We start from the raw sequence: 6,000 nt of genomic DNA, 5'->3' as shown, positions 1-6,000 counted from the left end.
TGGAGATCCCCCTCTGTCACTCGCTGTGCACAGACAGCAGTTTACTGAGCACTGTCCATGCCCCCATAGTGACAAAAATGGGGTGTGGCATGCAATCGTGGTGCGTGCCACGAGGCCAAGCCCCCAATTTTGGTGCGCGTTTATGTCCCTTTGTCTCTCCCAGAAGTTGTGAGGTATGGTTTACCACTATAATAAAACTTGAAAACATCCTCTTACTATACTGTATAACGGGCAGGGCCCTCCTTCCTCATGTTCTCTCTTTAACACGATCCCTGCCATCTATGCTCCTTGTCTTTTGTCTCCAAGTCCATTCAGTGATGATACTGTATGCTCACTTTGTGTACAGGCCAATCAAATGCCAAACTGCCACCGCTACCTCCCTACCACTGCTGCCTGCCCTACAAGATAGGAACTTTCCCTACTACCATGTCCTTTGTACGGCGCTGCGAAACACCTACTGTCCTTTGTACGGCGCTGCGAAACACATGTGGCGCCTTATAAATAAAATGTAAAATGTAATAATAATACCATCCAGTGTCTGCATTATAGCTAGCCTGTCATCATATTGCTTTGTATTGTTCCTAGTTATATACTTGATATCGTATTGTACATGTATCTCAAGTCACACGGTTATTACATGTGTTCCTTGCAAGGTGCTGTGGACACTATGTGGGGCATTAAAAATTACAGATAATAACAACACTCAACTTACCAGCTACTGTATAATTAATATTGTCTACTCCTACGTCTCCAAGTACAGCCTGTGCCGAAGTAATTCAGTAGCAGTCGATAGATCTGTCATTCTCGCAATATACTGCACTGACCTTTGCCGTGTAGAAGAGAGTACAGAGATGGTTTGTCTCAGACTCTAAATGGCGAGATTTACTGCGTGTTTACACAGAGAAGCTCTGGTGGAGCGAAGTCGGAATATAACTGCACACGTCGCCTTTTCTCATCATCTTCACAGAGACTTTCCTTGGCTAAATATTAGGGATGTGCGCTGTGCCATTATTCGGGTTTTGTGTTTTGGTTGTCGATCTCCTACGTGTTTTGGATCTGCATAGGTTTTTCCAAAACCGCCCTTGTGAGTTTTGGTTTTGGATTTAAAAAAAATATATCATAAAAACAGCTAAAATAAAAGAATTTGGGGGTGTTTTTGTTCTTACGGTATTAATAACCCCGACATTCATGTCCACTAATTTCCAGTCTATTTTGAACAGCTCACAATATTGTTTTCATCCAGTTTAGGCCAAAAGGTTGCACCAAGGGAGCTGGATGACTAAGCTAAGCGACAGAAGTGGGTGGAACTGTCCTTGGGCCCTCCCACCCACCCTTATGTTGTATATTACACAGGACATGCAAAGTTTAGCAAACTAATCCTTTCAGCGACAGGGACTGTCACTTGTGGCTGAAATGATTGGTTTGTTTGGACCCCCACAAACAAAGCTGGCAATGGGCAGTGTACAAACTGGCTTTAGTAATCTAAATGGGAACGATGTCGTCATCATCATCCGATTCCTCACCCAACATCAGTGTGTTCTTCACAGACTATTAATTATTCCCCGCTGGAATCCATTGTCACAGGTTCCTCTCTAATTTTTGAAGGTAATTGCTGGTAAGGGTCTTCCTTGTGAAATTTGTAATTAATTTTGATGAACATCATCTTCTCCACATTTAGTGGAAGTAACCTCCTACACCGATCACTGACAAGGTTACCGGCTGCACTAAACACTCTTTCTGAGTACGATATGGAGGGGGGGCAACTTAAGTAAAACAAAGCCAGTTTGTGCAAGGACCTCCAAATTGCCTCTTTTTCCTGCCAGCATTGAAATGACTATCACTGAAATAATCAGCAACCATTCTTTCTATGGTGACAGCATCATATGCAGTGACAGTAGATATGTCAGTAATTGTAGCAGCTCCTTCAGTCTGTGCCAGATGTCAAAACTTGTTCCTGACTGATCTGCATCACCGCCAGCGGGTCTCTTTTGAAAATATATTTTTTTCCTTGCGGCCGCAGTTGCCGGAGAAAATGAAGGAGGAGATGTTGCCATGTCACGTTCCGCTTGAGCTGACAATTTTTTCACCAACAGCTCTTTGAATTGCTGCAGATTTGTGCCCGTTGGAAAGAAAGACACAACGTATGACTTAAACCTAGGATCAAGTACCGTTGCCAAAATATAGTGTTCTGATTTCAACAGACTGACGACCCTTGAATCCTGGCAAAGCAAATAAAGGGCTTTATCTACAAGTCTGACATACATAGCGAAATAGCTCCATTTCAGCTCCTCCTTCACTTTCTCCAGCCGCTTTTGCAAAAGCCTGATGAGGGGAATCACCTGACTCAAGCTGGCAGTGTTCCGAACTAACTTCCCATGTGGCAACTTCGAAGGGTTTGAGAACCTTGCACAACACGGAAATTATTCTCCACTGTGATTGACTCAGGTGCATTCCCGATCCTTTCCCTATGTCATAGGTGGATATGTAGGCTTGAATGGCCTTTTGCTGCTCCTCCATCCTGAAGCATATAAAGGGTAGAATTCCACCTAGTTACTACCTCTTGCTTCAGATGATGGCAGAGAAAATTCAAGAGTGTTTGCTGGCACTCCAGTCTTCGACATGCAGTTGCTGAATGTTGAAAATGTCCACAAATTTTTTCAGGCCATCAGCAGCATCTCCTGTGCGCCCCTGTCATTTAAAAAAAAAAAATTGTCACCACCAAATTAATTGTGTGAGCAAAATATGGGACACGTTGGAATTCGCCCAGATGTAATGCTCTCACAATATTGGTGGTGAGAGTCCAAGTGAAGTAAGCCATTGTGCAATGATTTCCATGAATTTTTCTAAGAGGTTCTCAGCGGTGTGCTTCTTACTGAAACCGGTGATACACAGCGTAACCTGCCTAGGAACGAGTTGGCATTTGTGAGATGATGCTGGCTCTGCGGAAGGCAATACATCTACCCAGTGGGCTGTCACAGTCATATAGTCTTTATTTTGCCCTGTTCCACTTGTCTACATATCCGTGGATAAGTGGACAGTGGGTACAGCGGCATTTCTGAGGACACTTTTTTTAATGTCCTTGTACAGGCTGGGAATTGCTTGTTTAGTGAAATGGAATCTATATGGAATTTGGTACCGGGGACACAGTAAGTCAGTTAATTGTATAACTCCCACTGCAGTGTTGGCGGATACTGGATGCACATTTAACACCACTAGTTGTTATGGCCTCAGTAATTTGCTTTGCAACTGGGTGACTGCTGTCTTACTTCATCTTCTTTGCAAAGGACTGTTGAACAGTCAATTGTTTTGTTAAACTTCAAGTAGTCTTGCTGGTCCTCTCCTGGGATGAATATCGACTCCCAGCAGCAACAGTAGGCATAGCAATCAAGGATTCTCTGGAGGAATTGGATACAGGACTACTTCCGATCCTGATTGAGGAGGAAATTGACCATGGGGGTGTTGGTAGTGGGGACTGCAGGCGCTTGGATTTAACAGAGAAAAGGGAGCTAGGTGTCGCTGGACTGATTACTTTCCTCGCCCAAGTTTATGAATGTGTCAACAACTTGTGATATATTATGCGGTGCAAGTGTCATAACAGGGAGGAAGTTCCTAGGTGTTACGGTCCCTAACTCTACTTACAACGGCTTTACAAAGGCTACAAATGGCTACAGAGTATTTGTCCGGGTGTGGGGAGAAATAATTCCACACAGAAGAGGTGGATTATTTTGTCTTTTGCCCAGGCATGATTTTTCATACAATGGGCAACAACTGTCTCCACTGGAGCCTTATTTAAACAAACCACATCCCCATCATCAAAATCCTCATTGTCAACATTCTCATTTGCGCCAGCTACACCAATATCCTCCTCATTCTGGAGTACTTCTACAGTGACATCCTCAATCTCAATGTCTGCACGTTGACTGGCGCTGCTCCTCATAACACTTGCAGAGGGCATGCAAATGGTGGAAGGAGACTCCTCTTCCCGTACAGTATTGGAAAGATCAGGCTTATACATCGCAACCGTGGACACGGCATTGAAATGACTATCACTGAAATAATCAGCAACCATTCTTTCTATGGTGACAGCATCATATGCAGTGACAGTAGACATGTCAGTAATTGTAGTAGCTCCTTCAGTCTGTGCCAGATGTCAAAACTTGTTCCTGACTGATCTGCATCACCGCCAGCGGGTCTCTTTTGAAAATATATTTTTTTCCTTGCGGCCGCAGTTGCCGGAGAAAATGAAGGAGGAGATGTTGCCATGTCACGTTCCGCTTGAGCTGACAATTTTTTCACCAACAGCTCTTTGAATTGCTGCAGATTTGTGCCCGTTGGAAAGAAAGACACAACGTATGACTTAAACCTAGGATCAAGTACCGTTGCCAAAATATAGTGTTCTGATTTCAACAGAATGACGACCCTTGAATCCTGGCAAAGCAAATAAAGGGCTTTATCTACAAGTCCGACATACGTAGCGGAATAGCTCCATTTCAGCTCCTCCTTCACTTTCTCCAGCCACTTTTGCAAAAGCCTGATGAGGGGAATCACCTGACTCAAGCTGGCAGTGTTCCGAACTAACTTCCCATGTGGCAACTTCGAAGGGTTTGAGAACCTTGCACAACACGGAAATTATTCTCCACTGTGTTTGACTCAGGTGCATTCCCGATCCTTTCCCTATGTCATAGGTGGATGTGTAGGCTTGAATGGCCTTTTGCTGCTCCTCCATCCTGAAGCATATAAAGGGTAGAATTCCACCTAGTTACTACCTCTTGCTTCAGATGATGGCAGAGAAAATTCAAGAGTGTTTGCTGGCACTCCAGTCTTCGACATGCAGTTGCTGAATGTTGAAAATGTCCACAAATTTTTTCAGGCCATCAGCAGCATCTCCTGTGCGCCCCTGTCATTTAAAAAAAAAAAATTGTCACCACCAAATTAATTGTGTGAGCAAAATATGGGACACGTTGGAATTCGCCCAGATGTAATGCTCTCACAATATTGGTGGTGAGAGTCCAAGTGAAGTAAGCCATTGTGCAATGATTTCCATGAATTTTTCTAAGAGGTTCTCAGCGGTGTGCTTCTTACTGAAACCGGTGATACACAGCGTAACCTGCCTAGGAACGAGTTGGCATTTGTGAGATGATGCTGGCTCTGCGGAAGGCAATACATCTACCCAGTGGGCTGTCACAGTCATATAGTCTTTATTTTGCCCTGTTCCACTTGTCTACATGTCCGTGGATAAGTGGACAGTGGGTACAGCGGCATTTCTGAGGACACTGAGGACACTTTTTTTAATGTCCTTGTACAGGCTGGGAATTGCTTGTTTAGTGAAATGGAATCTATATGGAATTTGGTACCGGGGACACAGTAAGTCAGTTAATTGTATAACTCCCACTGCAGTGTTGGCGGATACTGGATGCACATTTAACACCACTAGTTGTTATGGCCTCAGTAATTTGCTTTGCAACTGGGTGACTGCTCTCTTACTTCATCTTCTTTGCAAAGGACTGTTGAACAGTCAATTGTTTTGTTAAACTTCAAGTAGTCTTGCTGGTCTTCTCCTGGGATGAATATCGACTCCCAGCAGCAACAGTAGGCATAGCACTCAAGGATTCTCCGGAGGAATTGGATACAGGACTACTTCCGATCCTGATTGAGGAGGAAATTGACCATGGGGGTGTTGGTAGTGGGGACTGCAGGCGCTTGGATTTAACAGAGAAAAGGGAGCTAGGTGTCGCTGGACTGATTACTTTCCTCGCCCAAGTTTATGAATGTGTCAACAACTTGTGATATATTATGCGGTGCAAGTGTCATAACAGGGAGGAAGTTCCTAGGTGTTACGGTCCCTAACTCTACTTACAACGGCTTTACAAAGGCTACAAATGGCTACAGAGTATTTGTCCGGGTGTGGGGAGAAATAATTCCACACAGAAGAGGTGGATTATTTTGTCTTTTGCCCAGGCATGATTTTTCATACAATGGGCAACAACTGTCTCCACTGGA

This window comes from Pseudophryne corroboree, chromosome 1, assembly GCF_028390025.1.
Source record: "Pseudophryne corroboree isolate aPseCor3 chromosome 1, aPseCor3.hap2, whole genome shotgun sequence".
Lineage (NCBI taxonomy): Eukaryota > Metazoa > Chordata > Amphibia > Anura > Myobatrachidae > Pseudophryne > Pseudophryne corroboree.
The sequence above is the reverse complement of the archived record's forward strand: the minus strand, read 5'-3'. Positions refer to the sequence as shown.